Source organism: Bos mutus, chromosome 11 (assembly GCF_027580195.1).
Source record: "Bos mutus isolate GX-2022 chromosome 11, NWIPB_WYAK_1.1, whole genome shotgun sequence".
Classification (NCBI taxonomy): Eukaryota; Metazoa; Chordata; class Mammalia; order Artiodactyla; family Bovidae; genus Bos; species Bos mutus.
In genome coordinates this window covers 7,642,408-7,661,363 of record NC_091627.1, presented here as the reverse complement: position 1 = coordinate 7,661,363, position 18,956 = coordinate 7,642,408, and the positions used below count along the sequence as shown (strand labels likewise).

At 47.4% G+C, this 18,956-nt stretch overlaps 1 protein-coding gene and 1 non-coding gene across 3 annotated transcripts in view; one reads left to right on the top strand and one right to left on the bottom strand.

Moving 5' to 3' along the window:
- The window catches only part of ZER1 (zyg-11 related cell cycle regulator), a 30,039-nt gene extending 21,850 nt beyond the window's left edge, over positions 1 to 8,189 (bottom strand). For both annotated transcript variants that reach the window (XM_005908488.3, XM_070378874.1), the window contains exon 1: positions 8,035 to 8,189. The gene's annotated coding sequence lies outside the window, so the exon portion shown is untranslated. The remainder of the gene's footprint in view (positions 1 to 8,034) is intronic.
- An 8,064-nt stretch (positions 8,190 to 16,253) lies between these two features.
- On the top strand, positions 16,254 to 16,357 carry LOC138990089 (U6 spliceosomal RNA). The gene has a single exon (XR_011466255.1). It is a non-coding gene; the product is annotated as a U6 spliceosomal RNA (small nuclear RNA).
- The last annotated feature ends 2,599 nt before the right edge of the window (positions 16,358 to 18,956 follow it).

The window sequence follows — 18,956 nt, the reverse complement described above, 5'->3', positions numbered from 1 at the left end:
AACTTCCTTATGTTAAAAAACAAGATAATCTGGGAATTAACTCCCTGGTGGTCCACACTTCCACTGCAGGGGGCACGGGTTCCATCCCTGGTTGGGGAACTAAGGTCCTGAATGCCATGTGACATGGTCAAAAGAAAAAAAAATTTTTTTTTAAAGAAGGAAAATCTAATCTGCGGTAGCCGAAGTCAGGACTGTGGTTGTTCTGGGGGTCTGGCTGGGTGCTGAGAAGCTTCTAGTCCCTTATCTGAGTGCTGGGCATACAGGTGTGTGCACTTTGTCGATATTCAGAGAGCTGTCTATTACGACGTGTGCACTTCTAAAGATGTATATTGCAATTCAACAAAAAAGAAAATGGCCTGGACACCAAAGAGGTCCACATTTAAAAGGGATTCGGGATCCGGGTAAGTGATATTCCAACTGACTATGCATCTTCAGCTACCATAAGTGGCTAAGAGAGAATGAAAACTGAACCTTCAACTCCAAGTGGAGTGAACAAGACAGGAAACAATCAACCATTTATAGACCCAAGGACAGTCAAGAATTAGTCCCAACCATTTTCCTATGACAGTCTACGTCAGAAAGGGGGAGAAAGGAACTTCCCTCGTGGTCCGATGCCTAGGACACTGAGATCCCAATGCAGGGGGCCCTGGTTTAATCCCTGGCCAAGGAACTAGATCCCATGCGACACAACTAAAAATCCTACATGCTGCAAGGAAGATGGAAGATTTTATGTGTCGCAACTAAGACTCAGAGCAGCCAAATAAACAAAGATCAAAAAGAAGCAGGAGCAGGGAAATAAGCAAAATGAATCTATGGTGTTAGATGTCAGGGTGGTGATTACCTTTGCAGGAGGCAGTAATCAGAAAGTGGCAGGGGTCTCTGGGTGGGCTGGGATAGGTATGTACACTTGCGGAAATTCAAACTGTCTGCTCAGGCTCTGTGCGCCTGTCCTAGTCTATAGTATCCTTCAATAGTTTTTGCTTTATTTTTTCCAAGTGAAGGCTCTGTGGTTAGACAGAGCCATGTTTCAATTCAGTTCCACAGTTCACTTGTAAATTATTTAACCTCTCTGGTCCTCAGTTTCCTCATCTGGAAAATGGGGACAACAATCCCCACTGCACAAGATTGTTGGGAAAAACACCTCATCTCAGGCGTGACACAACTCAGTGCACAAGTGGTTATGACCCCACCTTACAGAAGAGGAAACTCAGGCTCAGAGACAGGGACTGTCCAGACTGGGACAGGAACCTCATCTTTTGGACAGCTCTGCAGGAGGTGAGGCCCCCGCACCACCCCTGGCTTCTTGGAGCCTCTGCATCCACATTTGAGGCTTCTGGTCTGCTCGGGAAACCGAGCGGTGGCCACAGGACACTGAGCCCTTTGGAACGGCCAGTTCTAAGTTCTGACACCACTGGTGACTGTGCTCTAAGAGCTCTGGAGACAGGCCAACCCAGCTTCCAGTCTCAGCCCCACTGACTGAGGGCTGGTGAACTTGGGCAAGCGTCTTCACTTCTCTGTGCCTCGGTTTCTTCTCTACAACAGAGAACACCATGTGCAGATAACAAAGCAATATAGCGAGGGCTCAGCATGGTGCCTCGCACACAGTAACTGCTCACTAAAAGCTTTTGCATCACCATCACCATCACCGTATCACCCCTTTCTCCTGCCTCACCTGCCCTGGTTCCCAGTGCAGGGTCTGCTCCCCCCAGCTCCAGGCCCCTGCTCCTCGGGCCTGGGTCTCCTGCCACCAGGCTCACCATGCCAGCTGTTCTACTGGTGCCGTGACACCCTTGAGGAAAAGCACAATAAACAGGCAGCCTGGGCCCTGCCTTCCCTTGCTTGCGCTCACTCTCAGATCTTCAAGAGGGCAGCAGCCTCTTGCCCGGGAAGCTGGGCCCAGCGTGCGCACCGCTGGCAGGGCCATGGATCCTGCTGGAAACTGCCGAGTTCATCTCTTCAGTCACTCAAGGCCTCCAGAAGTGGAACCAGCTCTGCAGCCTGCTCGCCGCCTCCAACTCCCTACTCCAGCCACACTGGCCTTCAGTGGCCTCCTGGCAATGGGCCAGAGGCAGAGGGTCACCTTCAGACCTTCAGTCATCCACTTTCTCCCCTAAACCCCGTTCCCAACCCCCAAAACACATTCCTGCCCCTCCTCCAGGAAGCATCTCCCAACCGCTCCAGCCCACACTACCTTTGAACTCTACTCAGCTGATGTCTCCAAACCCTCAGGCCTTAGTGTTGCTTCCTCTGGGAAGCCTTCCCTGACCTGCCCAGGGTTCTCAAGCTGGCTGCCCCACGGGCCCTACCACAATTAACATTTTGAACCGATGCTGGTTTAACAATCCAGCTTCCCTGCCAGCCAGCCAGCTGCTTGAGGGCAGGAACCAGGCTGTCTCTTCCCCTATCCCCGTACTTGGCCCAGGGTTACTGTCTATCAGGCACGTCTTGGTCCTCGTGCAGCACATTGGTTCTAGAGGGAGACAGACACCTCCACCTAAGAAGCACACAAACCCATGCCACTGGGCCCCGTGCTCTGAAGGAGAGGGTGGTACCTGGGGCTCTGGGTGCCCGAGCCCCAGGGGACCTGCCCTGGGCTGGGGAGTCAGTGCAGGCGTCCTTGGAAGTGACATTTCAGCAGCGACCCAAAAGATGAGTCATAGTTCACTCTGGTGGCAGGGAGAGAAGGGAAAGGCATTCCAGGAAAAAGGATAAGATGCTCCCAGACTGAAAGGGCAGAGGGTGTGGGGCCCTGGCACCACAGGCTCGATTCCACGACTCCGGGCCGAACAAAGGCCGCATGCCCCATGTGGGCACGACATGTGTGTTGCAGGGTTTCAGCACAAGCAGGGAACCTGGGGGGCAAGGCATACTCTCGGATGCTCCCTGCCTGCTGTGCCCGGGACAGTGCCAGCACCCAGGGGGCAGAGCAGAACCCTCCCCACTCTGAATGGGAGAGCTGCAGGGGGTTTGCCCTTTCTGCAGGACAAGCCCAGTCACCCAGGTAGCTGCTCGGCCCTAACCTTGCTCCTCAGCTGGAAGAAACACCAGTTTTTCAGCCGCCAAGATGAACCAAGTGCCTTCAAAAGATAACCGGCCAGATGGCACGGATCTGGCAACCAGCTTTTGGCAGTGCCAGCCCTGCTGCTGGGGGCGGGGATGAGCTGGAGGAAGAATGGGCCATACATCTCAGCACAGAGGCTGAGACACCTGGGGGCCCCCCCTACTTGTACCCCTTCAGGCCAGAGGTGGGCATCTCTACCCACCCCACGACTAGTCCCTCGGGCTCTGCATTCTCATGGTGGGCACTGGCCATTTGGGATTCTGGCAACTGGAGATGGAGAGAACTCTGATTATAACAGAACGAGCACACAGCAGAAGAACCTGCGTCTTCATCCTATCTCTTGCCTGCATCTGACAGGAGCTATGACATCCAGGGCGGTGGGGGGCAGTGGGGAGCGAACAGTAACACTCGCCTCCAAGTTGGCTGCTTCCAGTCTAAGCTCCTTACGGCTTTATTTCATATAGTTGCTAACTTAACCAACAAATGACATTCTCTAGGATCCTGTGCTTGTGGCTAATTCATCGCTTGTATAATAATTTGTCTAACAACTCCTCCCCCAGCCCGGGCTGGGCTGCGAGGATTCAGGAGGAGAGGAATCTTCTCCGCTTCCACCCTCCTGGGTCCTTGGGGCCTGGCCTGTGCCTGGCACATAACCGAATAAAGGTTTGCTTCTGCCCCAGTTGCCCCATTAAAACACCCTGAGGTAGAGATTGTTACTCTGTATTCCGATGAAGACACTGAGGCTTGTCTAAAGTCACACAACTGACAAGAGTGCAGTGCAATCCAAACCTAAACCAAACCCGTGCTTCTCACCAAGCCATCCAGTCTCCTGTCCATCCAGTGGAAGGAGAAGGGAATCCGGGATCCAGAGGAGGGCACATGGGACCCCGCCAGTGTCCTGACACCCAGCCGACAGAGGCTGGGGGAGCCAGAAGCTCTAAGCGGTGCCCACCCTGTGAAATATTAACCCAGGAGCTACAGGGAAAACCCAAACAAATATCCTATTTACAGAGGCTGGAAGCTTTCCAGGAGGGAGCGGATCACAGGCCAGATAGAGGGGGTGGGAGGCTGCTGTGGAGGGGGTCAGGGCAGATGCTGGGGGCAGGGGTGCAGGCGAGGATCTGAGGGCATACCAGCGGGTCTCTGACCTGCAGAGACTAATTTGCAGGGTGGGTGACATTAGGAAGATGTGGAAATGGAAAGCGCATCACCCCTCACCGGTGTACAAAGAGGCAGAGGGGCCTCGGGGACACGTGGGTTCCATGCTTGCAATCAAACGGTGATCACAGTCATACTGAGCACCGTATTCCGAGGACCCTGCTAAGTACTCCGCACATGTTAACTCATTTAATTCTCCCAACAACCACATGAGGCAGGAGTTATAATCGACCACTTACAGATGAGGCAGCTGAGACTCAGTGGTGAACTGGCCACAGACTATGTATACATACCCAGGTCCGTGTGTACATATCAGTATGTATACATGTATTCATTACTCTGAGACCCAGAATTTTGTGCTTTCCATGCATGTGTTCATTGAAGCCACAGATAACCTACAAGGACCTATGATTTTGTTTTCCAGATGAAGAAACTATGGTTCAAAGATGTGTGATGATGTGCCCTCCCAGGAGGAGCTCGGCTCTCTCCATCATTATGCTGTGGGCAGGAACCATTTCTTCAAGCCTCAGCTCCCCCTTCTGTAGCATGAGCCTTCACCTCCTTACAACCTGGACTGTCCTTGGGCACTGAGCATAGATGATCAGGCATCACTGCTAACTATCCTACGGGCATATATTATTTTTTGACCACAGGACTAGAAGCTTCCTGAAGAAGGGACCCAGTGTAACTCATGGGGTCTCCATGACACAGTAACCACATGACTGGTTGGTTGTGGGTGAAGGAGCCTCAGCTCCATGAGGTCCCCAAGCAATGTTCACCAGCCTCAATATTCATCAGGGTCCTTATCTTTCCACGAGTTGTCAACAGCACCTACCACATGGGTTTGCTGAGGAGACATGATGAAATAATGGCAAGAAGGTGGTAACCAATAATTATGGAGGGATTTCCCAAGACTAATGCTTGGAGAGATCCTTATGCCCATTTTTGAAGCTGGAAAAATTAGCGTCAGTGATTGAACCAGTCACAGGATATTGGTCTCAAAGTAAATGCTCCAAGAGGGGTCTCTGAACTTGCATTTCAAGAGTCAAGAGCAGCTGAGGTACTGAAGTCCTATGCCCCAAAGTGAAGCCTGCAGAATCGTGGTGGTGCTAATGACAAGAGCTGTTCTTACCTCGTAGGAACATTAGAGTGCACTAAGTGAAGGTCACTCAATCGTGTCTGATACTTTGCGACCCCATGAACTACACAGTCCATGGGATTCTCCAGGCCAGAATACTGGAGTGGGTAGCCATTCCCTTCTCTAGGGGATCTTCCCAACTCAGGGATTGAACCCAGGTCTCCCGCATTGCAGGCGGATTCTTTACCAGCCAAGCCACAAGGGAAGCCGGTTGGAGTGCGCTGAATTCTTTTAAAGCCTGTGTCTCATTTCATTCTCCCAACAGCATAGAGCTAGAATAGACACAGGAAAATGGAGGCCCAGGCAAGGGATAGGACTTGTCCAAGTTCACGCAGTGAACCAGCTGCAGAGCTGGCCTTGACCCCAGCTCCCTAGATGACTGGTCCAAGGTTCTACCCACAGCAACTGGCTCCAGCAGCCCAGCTCTCAGAGTCAGTGTGCTATGACTTTTCATTTTCAAATCCTCTGGCCCAGCTGCCCTGCCCAGCTTATGAACCCAAGCTTCTGAACCGGGCTTGGGGGTTGAGGAGAGAGAGCAACCACTACTGTTCCACCGCCTTATCAGGCAGGCTGCAAACATCTTAGCCTCTGCTGGCACATCTAGGATCAACAGTCTCCATCAGCCATACACACCCCAACCACATGCCAAAATACACTGCTCCCCGAGACCCATCTCCATGTCATATCTATTTCAACACCATCGTTTGGCCTACATTACATGGAAAAATGGGGATTTGCTGGGCCCTTAATAAAAAAAAGAGCCCCCATAACCTCCCACTGGTATCAGAAAAGCCAGGATCCAGCTTCTATGACAGTGATGTGCAACCACTGTTCCCACTGAGGGGTGACAAGAAGTTCCCACTTTGTCTCCCCCACTGTTCTCCAGAATTCTACAAGTTCAGAGAGGCAGCCGAGAGCTAGTGACATCATTAGCTGGTGCTAAAAAGAAAGGCTTTGAGACAGACACATGCAAACATTTCCTCACCATCGTCATTGCCCTCAGCATACCTGCAAGACTTACTGAGGGCTTAATATGCACCAAATAGTGCACCAAGCACTTCAGTACATGACCTCTCATTTAGCCCAACAATCCTATGCTATAGATGAGGACAGAGAGATGGGAAAAGGTCCTTCGTCCAGTTCTCATAACCAGCAAGCAAGTGCTATGACCAGATTTAAATACAGTACTCTATTTCCACCCTTTTTAAAATTTATTCCATCAATGGTCATTGCCAAGATGGAGAAAGAATACTTACAATGCCAGGCAGAGGACAACGGCCATTTGTCACCTAGAACAAATCTGTGTTTTCTCTGACCACCAGACACTTCAAATCAGTGCAGTTCTGAAAGGTGTCCCATTAGACACCTTTATGACCGTACATCACATGAACAGCCCCTGACACCCTCCCCACCAATGTCTCGTCCATACTCTTCTCTGATTTCCTTGTCAATCACTCTTCCCCTCCTTCATTCTGCTCCAGCCCTACTGTCCTCCTGCTATGTCATTAAACCATCAGATTTTCTACCTCAGGACCTTTGCACTTGCTCCCTCCCTCCCTTTAGATCTCTGCTCAGACATCACCTTATTAGAGCCCTTCTCTGGATCACCCTCTATAAAAAGGGCAAACCCAGTATCCGACCCTTTCCATGGCCCTTCCTGCTCTATTTTCCTCCACCCTACATATATTTTTCTCCATCTCCCATAACTTTCTGATTTGCTGAATGAACGAGTGAACTGAAACAGAGAGACTTCTTTACCAACTGGCAACCACCTCCTGCACTCAAGTGTATGCCCCTTTCCAAAGCTGTCCTCAATACTCATTCTAACCAGCTTGAATCCTGAAGAGAAACACTGTTTCTGAGGAAGACCATATGGGGGGAATTTTTCCATGGGGGCATCAGACATTCCCTCTCTGATTTAAAAAATCAAACACCGTGCTTACTGGCACAAAGACTGGCAATCTTGGACACCTTGGGCCCCAACGCAGCCAAATCAAGTTCCACCCACAGAGCTGTAAGCCAGCAGTCAGTTTCACTTTCAACTCACCTATCAGGCTCCCTTGGCCCTTAGGCTTACAATACTACACCATCCCTTTCCCACCCTGTTGGATTCCAACGACCCCATTCGTGTCATCCCTGAGTTTTCAGGCACTGCTTTCGGGGAACTCAAGCTCATCCAACAGGTAGGAGGGGCAGAGGCTAGTTCTTCCAGCCCTGCATCTATCCCCCATTTTGTAGGGGCCATGGACAGGGCGTCATTTTCTTTCTGGACGAAGGGTGCTCAGGTTTTTAAAGGCACGTTTCTCAGACCTGGCAGCAGGGGTAGACCAGGGAGTTCTCCCACACCTCCGGCTCAGATGGACCTTTGCAAATGATTGCAGCGGCGATGGTGAGGCACCGGAGGCAGGAGGAGAAAGGGGTAGGACGCAGATCCATCCCTTGGCCCCGGGAACGAACGGGGTGTGCTTTCCTCGGCGAGGAGGCGCAGAGGATGCGGCCCGGGGAGAATTCCGAGCCAGAGCTTCTGCGGAGGCAGGGGATCTCGCCACGCTAGGGCCGGGGTCTGGGGAAGACCGGGGGTCGGCGGGGCGGAGCTTGGGAATCCCAGGGACCGGATCCCCGGGCGGGATGGGGGTCGCGCCGTGGCGCGGGGAGGGGGGGACCCCGTGGCCGTTACCTTGCCCTTAGGGCTGCGGGCGGGGCGGAGGGCCGCCGGGCGCTGACTCCGGGGCCCGGCCCCACCCCCGATCCGGCTCCTACGGCTCGGAGCCTGCAGCCGCCGCCGCCTCCGCTGTCAACAAACCCCAGGCGCGTCACTTCCGGGGCCGCCCCTTAGCAACAGCGAACGGGTTCCCCGGACCGATTCCCGCGGCGAACGCGGGCGGCGGCGGCCGAAGGTTCCGGGGCCCCGTGTCGCCTCCTCTCCTGGACACGGGCCGGGTAAGTGGGTAGTAGAGTGGGGGAGCGGTGGTTGGTGCCTGCTCCAGTCCGTCCTCCGGGCGCTCCTCACTGGCGCTCGCGGGACTGGGTCGCTGATGGGGGGAACCGGCTCGGTGACACCGGCTTCCGGCGGCGCTCTGACCTGAGGTTCCCCGGAGCCCAGGAATGGTTAAGGGGGGACTGACTCCACCTTCCTCGTCAGCACAGACGAGGCGCCTCCAGCGCCGGCCCCTCGGTCCAGCGCCCTATTGGACGTCTCTCCCTGGCTTCTCCGCAGGTAGCTCACTCCCACGCGTCCAAAAGCACTCACTGTCTTCTTCCCGAACGCGGTGCTACTTCTCCAGTTAGTTAATTAAGCCCTCCAGGCGCCTCGGCTATCACCTTGGGCAATGGGGAGTGGGCTTTGGCCCCTGCCGTTTTCCTCAGTTCCTTGCCCAAGTTGTCAGATCCTATAAGAATCTCTCAAACCAGCCCCTCTCCTCCTCCAGTAGGGCCAGTCTCTGTCCACCATCGTTTCGCCTCTGGATTTCTGCAACAGCCTCCTGATGGAACCCCCTGCTCCTTCCCCTCAGGCTCTCCATAGTTCCATAGTGAATGTTTCCAAAACTAATAAATCTGATCAGGGCACTTCCTTGCTTAATAACCCTTAACATAGACAAGGGTGATCGGCACCCCTGTCTCTATCTCCACTCTTTCCCCTTTCTTGCCACCTCCGCCCCCATCCTTTCATTTCTCCAATCCAGACACCTTAAAACACTTTTGGTTCTTTTAATGATCTTCTATCCCGTGTGTGTGTCTGTGTGTGTGTATGTTAGTTGCTCAGTCATGTCCGACTCTGCGTCCTCATGGACTGAAGCCCTCCAGGCTCCTCTATTCATGGGATTTTCCAAGCAAGAATACTGGAGTGGATTGCCATTCTCTTCTCCAGGGGATTTTCCCAACCCAGGGATCCAACTCAGGTCTCCTGCATTGCAGGCGGATTCTTGACCGTCTGAGCCATTTGTTCCCTACTAATCACTTTTCTTGCTCCCATCTATATCCAGCACACACCTCTTGTCCTTCTTGTCTCAGCTTTGATGCTACTTTCTTGAGGAATCCTTTCCGACATGATGCCCCCCGCAATTTTGATGACTAATTTTGTGGATGTTTTTCTTCTGCACAGCATCTTTTAGTCTTTGACCATGTATCAGTATGTTTGTGCAATTTTGAATCCTTTAAAAAGTGTTTTGATTTTGAATTATCAAACAAGATATGCTTAGGACTTCCTTGGCAGTCCGTGTGTTAAGACTCCAAGCTCACAGTGCAGTGGGCATGGGTTTGATCCCTGGTTGGGGAACTAAGTTCCCATATACTGTTTCAGTTCAGTCGCTCAGTCGTGTCCTCATCTTTGCGACCCCATGAACCGCAGCACACCAGTCCTCCCTGTCCATCACCAACTCCTGGAGTCCACCCAAACCCATGTCCATTGAGTCGGTGATGCCATCCAACAATCTTGTCCTCTGTCGTCCCCTTCTCTTGCTGCCCCCAATGCCTCCTAGCATCAGGGTCTTTTCCAAGTGAGTCAGCTCTTGGCATCAGGTGGCTAAAGTATTGAGTTTCAGCTTCAACATCAGTCCTTCCAACGAACACCCAGGACTGATCTCCTTTAGGATGGACTGGTTGGATCTCCTTGCAGTCCAAGGGACTCTCAGGAGTCTTCTCCAATACCACAAAAGCATCAGTTATTCAACTCTCACATCCATACATGACTACTGGAAAAACCATAGCCTTGACTAGACGGACCTTTGTTGGCAAAGTAATGTCTCTGCTTTTTAATATGCTGTCTAGGTTGGTCATAACTTTCCCTCCAAGGAGTAAGAGTCTTTTAATTTCATTGCTGCAGTCACCATCTGCAGTGATTTTGAAGCCCCCCAAAATGAAGTCTGACACTGTTTCCCCATCTATTTGCCATGAAGTGATGGGACCAGATGCCATGATCTTCGTTTTCTGAATGTTGAGCTTTAAGCCAACTTTTTCACTCTCGTCTTTCACTTTCATCAAGAGGCTCTAGTTCTTCTTTCTGCTATAAGGGTGTGTCGTCTGCATATCTGAGGTTATTGATGTTTCTCCCAGCAGTCTTGATTCCAGCTTGTGCTTCTTCCAGCCCAGCGTTTCTCATGATATACTCTGCATATAAGTTAAATAAGCAGGGTGATAATATACAGCCTTGACATACTCTTTTTCCTATTTGGAACCAGTCTGTTGTTCCATGTCCAGTTCTAACTGTTGATTCCTGACCTGCATATAGGTTTCTCAAGAGGCAGATCAGGTGGTCTGGTATTCCCATCTCTTTCAGAGTTTTCCACTGTTTATTGTGATCCATACAGTCAAAGGCTTTGGCATAGTCAATAAAGCAGAAATAGATGTTTTTCTGGAATGCTCTTGCTCTTTCAATGATCCAGCGGATGTTGGCAATTTGATCTCTGGTTCATCTGCCTTTTCTAAAACCAGCTTGAACATCTGGAAGTTCATGGTTCACATATTGCTGAAGCCTGGCTTGGAGAATTTTAAGCATTACTTTACTAGCGTGTGAGGTGAGTGCAATTGTGCAGTAGTTAGGGCATTCTTTGGCTCATGAACAGTATGAAAAGGCAAAAAGATAGGACACTGAAAGATAAACTCCTCAGGTTGGTAGGTGCCCAATATGCTACTGGAGAAAGTAGAGTGGTTGCCTTAGGACTGAGGGGTGGGGGAAATAGGAATTAATGCTAATGGGTACAGGGTTTCTTTCTGGGGTGATGGAAATGGTCTAAAATTAGATGGTGATAATCATCGTGTGGTTGATAGATGATAGTTGTACATGTACAGCTCTGTGGTTAGAAAGAAAAACAATGAATAGAGTGAAAAACAGTGAATTATTCACTTTATTTTTTTTTTAACATTTATTTGACTGTGCCGGGTCTTAGTTGTGGCATGTGGAATCTTTAGTTGCCTCGTGTGGGATCTATAGTCGCGGCATGCGAACTCTTGGTTGGGACATGTGGGATCCAGTTCCCTATCTGGGCCCCCTGCATTGGAAGCACAGAGTCTTAGCCACCTGGCCACCAGGGAAGTCCCAAACTGTTCACTTCAAATGTATGCTCTAAATGTGAATTATATCCCGATAAAGGTGTTAAAATGCATTAATAAACGTGTATATGTTAACTCATAATGCAGGATGGATTTCATGATCATATTATGAAATGATCATGTTATGCAAATTCTTCTGTGACATATTTTTAATCACTTTTTATGTCAGATCATATAGTCCTGTTTAGTTCTTTTGAATAGTTGCATTGTATTCCAGTAATTCCAGCACAGTTTTCTTATCGGTGGAATTTGGTTGACAAAAAAATCTCTCATAAATTCTACCATACTTTTAAGCAGTAAATAATAGCACATGATTCCAACTCTATACAACTTCCATAAAACTAAAAACAAGGGAAAACATTCCTGCTCATTTCATGAGTCCATCATTACTCTGATACCAAAGATAAAGACATGATGAATATAAAACTACAGCCCAATATCCTTTGTGAGTATAGATGCAAATATTTTAACAGAATTTTCAGCAGAATAAATACAGAATAAATTGAATTCTTAGCGGAATAAACTGCTATAGAGTTTGTGGCAATTTGTTACATAAATCTTAGGAACCTAATATAATCATCTGTTTGTATAGAAAAGTCTGTGGGACCTACAAAAAAGCTTCTCAAACTAATGATTGGGTTCAGCAAGATTTCAGGATATGAGTCAAGAAAAGCAATAAATAATAATGTATTATTTGAAATTAATTTTATCATTATAAATAATAATGCAAACAAAAAGCAATTTGATTTCTGTATTCCAGTAACACATAGTTTGAAATTTAAAAAACTACCATTTACAATAGCATCAAAAAATACCTAGAATTACCCAGGACTTCCCTGATAGCTCAGTTGGTGAAGAATCCACCTGCAATTCAGGAGACCCCGGTTCAATTCCTGGGTGGGGAAGATCTGCTGGAGAAGGGATAGGCTACCCAATCTAGTATTCTTAAGCTTCCCTGGTGGCTCAGCTGGTAAAGAATCCTCCTGCAATTCGGGAGACCTGGGTTTGATCCCTGGGTTGGGAAGATCCTCTGGAGAAGGCAAAGGCTACTCACTTCAGTGTTCTGGCCTGGAGAATGTCATGGACTGCATAGTCCATGGGGTTGCAAAGAGTTGGACACGACTGAGTGACTTTCACTTTCAGGAATAAATCTGAGCTTCCCAGGTGGCGCTAGTGGTAAATAACCTGCCTGCCAATGCAGGAGACATAACTAAGAGGCAGGTTCAATCCTTGGATCAGGAAAATCCCCTGGAGGAAGGCATGGCAACACACTCCAGGATTTTTGCCTGGAGAATCCCATGGGGAGAGGAGCCTGGTAGGCTATGTCCATGGGGTCACAAGAGTCAGACATGACTGAGGCGACTTACCACACCTGCAGGAATCAGTTCAGTTCAGTCGCTCAGTCGTGTCCGACTCTTTGTGACCCCATGAATAGCAGCACACCAGGCCTCCGTGTCTATCACCAACTCCCGGAGTTTACCCAGACTCATGTCCATCGAGTTGGTGATGCCATCCAGCCATCTCATCCTCTGTTGTCCCCTTCTCCTCCTGCCCCCAATGCCTCCCAGCATCAGGGTCTTTTCCAATGAGTCAACTCTTCGCATGAGGTAGCTGAAGTATTGGAGTTTCAGCTTCAGCATCAGTCCTTCCAATGAACACCCAGGACTGATCTTCTTTAGGATGGACTGGTTGGATCTCCTTGCAGTCAAAGGGACTCTCAAGAGTCTTCTCCAACACCATAGTTCAAAACCATCAATTCTTCGGTGCTCAGCTTTCTTTATAGTCCAACTCTCACATCCATACATGACTACTGGAAAAACCATGGCCTTGACTAGTCTCTGCTTTTTAATGTGCTGTCTAGGTTGGTCATAACTTTCCTTCCAAGGAGTAAGCGTCTTTTAATTTCATGGCTACAATCACCATCTGCAGTGATTTTGAAGCCCCCAAAAATAAAGTCTGACACTGTTTCCACTGTTTCCCCATCTATTTGCCATGAAGTGATGGGACCGGATGCCATGATCTTAGTTTTCTGAATGTTGAGCCTTAAGCCAACTTTTTCACTCTCCTCTTTCATCAAGAGGCTCTTTAGTTCTTCTTCACTTTCTGCCATAAGGGTGGTGTCATCTGCATATCTGAGGTTATTGATATTTCTCCTAGCAGTCTTGATTCCAGCTTGTGCTTCTTCCAGCCCAGCGTTTCTCATGATGTACTCTGCATATAAGTTAAATAAGCAGGGTGACAATATACAGCCTTGACATACTCCTTTTCCTATTTGGAACCAGTCTGTTGTTCCATGTCCGGTTCTAACTGTTGCTTCCTGACCTGCATAAAGGTTTCTCAAGAGGCAGGTCAGGTGGTCTGGTATTCCCATCTCTTTCAGAATTTTCCTCAGTTGATTGTAATCCACACAGTCAGCGGCTTTGGCATAGTCAATAAAGCAGAAATAGATGTTTTTCTGGAATGCTCTTGCTCTTTCAATGATCCAGCGGATGTTGGCAATTTGATCTCTGGTTCATCTGCCTTTTCTAAAACCAGCTTGAACATCTGGAAGTTCATGGTTCACGTATTGCTGAAGCCTGGCTTGGAGAATTTTAAGCATTACTTTACTAGCATGTGAGATGAGTGCAATTGTGCAGTAGTTTGAGCATTCTTTGGCGTTGCCTTTCTTTGGGATTGGAATGAAAGCTGACCTTTTCCAGTCCTGTGGCCACTGCTGAGTTTTCCAAATTTGCTGGCATATTAAGTGCAGCACTTTCACAGCATCATCTTTCAGAATTTGGAATAGCTCCACTGGAATTCCATCACCTCCACTAGCTTTGTTTGTAGTGATGCTTTTTAAGGCCTCAATTATGTGTAAGACCTGTACACTGAAAACTACAAAACACAGCTGAGAGAAACTAAGTGAAGTGAAGTGAAGTGAAGTCGCTCAGTCGTGTCCGACTCTTTGCGGCCCCATGGACTGTAGCCTACCAGGCTCCTCCATCCATGGATTTTCCAAGCAAGAGTACTGGAGTGGGTTGCCATTTCCTTCTCCAAGGGATCTTCCCAACCCACGGATCGAACCCAGGTCTCCCACATTGTAGGCAGACGCTTTACTGTCTGAGCCACTAGGAAAATCCCGAGAGAAACTAAAGACCCGAATAAATGGCTGTTGTCGTTTAGTCACTAAGGCGTGTCCCACTCTTGCAACCCCATGGACTGTAGCCCACCAGACTCCCCTGTCCATGGAATTCTCCAGGCAAGAATACTAGAGTGGGTTGTCATTTCCTTCTGCAGGGGATCTTCCCGACCCAGGGATGGAACCCGGGTCTCCTGTACTGGCAGATGGATTCTTTACCACTGAGCCACCAGGGAAATCCAAATAAATTGAGCCATGTATTATGTTCATGGATCAGATGATTCAATAATGTGAGGATATCACTTCTTTCCAAATTGATCTGTAGTTTCAAAAGTCCCAACCAAAATCCCAGGAGCCATGTATTATGTTCATGGATCAGATGATTCAATAATGTTAGGATATCACCTCTTTCCAAATTGATCTGTAGTTTCAAAAGTCCCAACCAAAATCCCAGCAGATTTTGTTTTTGAGAAATTGACAAGCAGACTCTGAAATTCCTATACAACACAAATTATCAAGGTCAAAAACCAGAATAACCTTTAAAAAGGAAACAGAGTTGATGGACTTAACACTACTTAACTTTAAGAATTTATAAAGCTACAGAATTATAGGGCTACGTGTAGAGCTCTAAGGCTTACAGAGATACTTAAGTAGTGTTGTGAGGCTAAAAGGATAGACGAGGCGATCAGTGTAATGCAACAGAAAGTCCAGAAATAAGTCCTGCAAGTACATGATTGATTTTGATTCAGTTGGAAAAAAGATAACTTTTTCAACAAATGGTGCTTCGACAATTAGATATTCATATGAAAATAAATGAACTTTGATACATACCCAACACTATTTACAAAAGTTAATTCAAAGTGGGTCGCAAATGTTTTAAAATGAATCACAGATCTAAATATAGTTTCGTGGAATCCAGAGTCACAAAACACACCCCAAAGGACACTCAGGACCATGGAGTACAGTTTATTAGGCCAGCGGGTCCAGGGGGAATCAGTTCCCAACAAGGACCCTGATGTTTCTGAGAAGCACAGTTTTATAGCCCGGACTATGTGACAGGTTACATGTTAGCAACCTTTTTGTTGTATATGATTGAGCTTTACAACAAGTAAGTGCTAGGAGAACAAACAATTAAGGTTAAAGTGGGGGAATAATGATTACACATCAAGGGGGGATGTCTCCATGGTTAATCTAACAGGGGCAGCCTGACCTCAGCTACAGTCTCCCTTTGTCATCTGTAAGGAGGGAGGTCTCCAGGAGACTTGGTTTTCACTAGCAATGGTTTCCTCACTCTTGGGCAGGGTTCAGGGCCCAGTTCACAGCTTGTTTTTAAGATGGATGACAGACTTCAAGATGGAGTCCTCATTGCTTTCTTCACATTGGCCCCAACAATAGAACCTAAAACTATAAACTGTAGGAGAAAAATATTTGTGATATCAGAGTAGGTAAAAGATTGAGGGATATGACATCAAGGATTGTTCAGACTTTATCAAAATTAGGAACTAATGCTCTTTAAAAAAAAAAAAGCCTATAAAGGCAAGCCACAAACCACAAGAAAATATCTACAAGTCACACATTTACAAAAGACAGATGGAGACTTCCCTGGTGGTTCAGTGGTTAAGACACCACTTTCTCTACAGGGGACATGGATTTGATTTCTGGTGGGGGAACTAAGATCTTCCAGCACAACCAAAAAATAGGAAAAAATTTAATGAAAAAATTAAAAGACGGTGCTCGCTTCAGCAGCACATACACTAAAATTGGAACGATACAGAGATTAGCATGGCCCCTGTGCAAGGATGACACGCAAATTCGTGAAGTGTTCCATATTTTTTCGATGCAGGATACATTAAGCTTGGGGCTGGTACACTGGGATGACCCAGAGGGATGGTATGGGGAGGGCGGTGGAAGGGGGGTTCAGGATGGGGAACACGTGTACACTCGTGGCGGATGCATGTTGATGTATGGCAAAACCAATACAATATTGTAAAGTAAAAAAAAAAAGACGTACCATATCATACCCATTAAGATGACTATGATCATAAAAATAGAAAAGTATGTGTTGGTGACGATGTGGAGAGATTGAAATGTGCACTTTTGGTAAAAATGTAAATGGGTGTCGCCATTATGGAAAACAGTATGGTAGTTTCTCAAAAAATTAAGAAGAGGATTGCCATATGACCCAGCAATTTACCTTTCGGGTATATACCCCAAAGCATTGAAAACAGGGTCTTGAAGAAATGTTTGTGCGCTCAGGTTCACAGCAGCATTATTTTCAGTAGCCCCAAAGTGGAAGCAACCCAAGTGTCCACTGATGGATGAGTGGATCAACAAAACATGAAATATTATTCAGCCTTTAGAAGGAAGGAAATTCTGACTCATGCTGAAACATGGATGAGTCTAAACAAAATAAGCCAGTCACAAAAAGGATAAATAAATACTCTATCTCATTTACGTGAGGTACCTGAGTAGTCAAATTCATAGACAGAAAATAGAATGGAAGTTGCTAGAGGCTGGGGAAGGAAGAATGGGGAGTTGTTTAGTGGGAGTTTCAGTTTTGCAAGGTGAAAATAATTCTGGAGATTAGATCCACAACAATGTTGAGTGTACTTAACACTACTGAATTGTACTTAAAAATAATTAAGATGGTAAATTTTATGTTATGTTCATTTTGCCACAATTAAAAAGAAAATACATTCATCCAGAATATCTAAAGAGTTCCCAAAACTCAGTTTCAACAAGGAAACAAGCAATTCAGTAGGAAACAATGGGAAAATTTTAATAGATTTGAACAGGTAACTTCCCCAAAGAAGATACATAGATGGCAAACACATGAAAATATGTTCAACAAGATTAATCTTTATTGAAATGCATATTAGAACATCAGGAAGATACCACAGGGCTTCCCTGCTGCCTCAGAAGATAAAGAATCTGCCTGCAATATGGGAGACCAGGATTCCATCCTTGGGTGGGGAAGATCCCCTGGAGAAGGGAATGGCTACCCACTCCAGTATTCCTACCTGGAGGATTCCATGGACAGAGGAGCCTGGGGGGTTGGGGGTGGTCTACAGTCTATGGGGTAGAAAAGAGTTGGATATGACTGAGTCAGTAACACTTTCACTTCACTTTTTATGCACCTACTAGAATGTCTAAGATAAAAAAGACCAACTACACTAAGTGCTGGTGAGGAGGTGTGTGTGTGTGTGTGTGCGCACACGCACGCTTAGTCACTTAGTTGTGTCTGACTCTTTGCAACTGTAGCCCACCAGGCTCCTCTGTCCATGGGGATTCTCCAGGCAAGAATACTGGAGTGGGTTGCCATGCCCTCCTCCAGAGGATTTTCCCAACCCAGGGATTGAACCCAGGTCTCCTGCATTGCAGGCGAACTCTTTACCATCTAAGCCACCAGTGGTGAGGAGATGGTACAAGAGAAACTGTCACACACTTCTGCAGTGGCTGTAAAATGATACAGCCATTTTGGAAAATGCTTTAGCAGATTAAAAAAATTTTAAATTCATCCAGCATTCCAGTCTAAGGGAAGAGAAAGTATGGGCACACAAAAAGACTTTTGCATCAATGTTCATAGTAGCTTTCAGTGTAACAGACAAAAAATGGAAACAACCCAAGTGTTCAACCAAGATGAATGCATCAACTGCGGTTGATTCATCTAGTAATGGAATCTATGGCAATGAAAAGTGCTGGTACATGCTACAACATGCACGAATCTTGAAGTAATTATGCTGAGTGAAAAGAGCCAGATAAAAAAATTAAGTCTAGAAAACTCAAACTAATCTGTAGTGACAGCAAGCAGATCAGTGGTTGCCTGGGCATGGAGGTGGGGAGGAAGGAGAAAAGAGCAGGAGAAATCCTTTGGGGGTGATGGGTATATTTATTATTTTAATTGTGGTTTCACATATGTCTAAGCCTATAGAAGTGTACACTTTAAATATGAGTCGTTTACAGATGATTATATCCAGAAGCTGGTAAAATTGTAGTAATTCCCTGGCGGTCCAGGGGTTAAGACTCCCACACTTTCGGTGAAGAGGCTCAGGTTCTGTCCCTGCTCAGGGAACTGAAATTCTGCAAGCCTTGTGGTGTGGCCGAGAAAAAAAAAGAAAAAGAAACCACTGAGGGAAAGCTTATAATACTTCAATATAAAAAGTTAAAAAAAATTGGGGCTTCTCTGGTGATCCAATGGTGAAGAGTCTGCCTTCCAATGCAAGGGACACTGGTTTGCTCCTTGCTCCAAGACGATTCCACACGCTGTGGAGGAACTAAGCCCGTGTGCCACAACTTCTAAGCCTGTGTTCTAGAGCCTAGGAGCCACAGCGACCCAGCCCACGTGCAGTAGTGTGGTCTGTGATAAGAGAGGCCACTGCAACAAGAAGCCTGCACTCTGCAACTGGAGAGCAGCCCCTGCTCTGCACAACTGG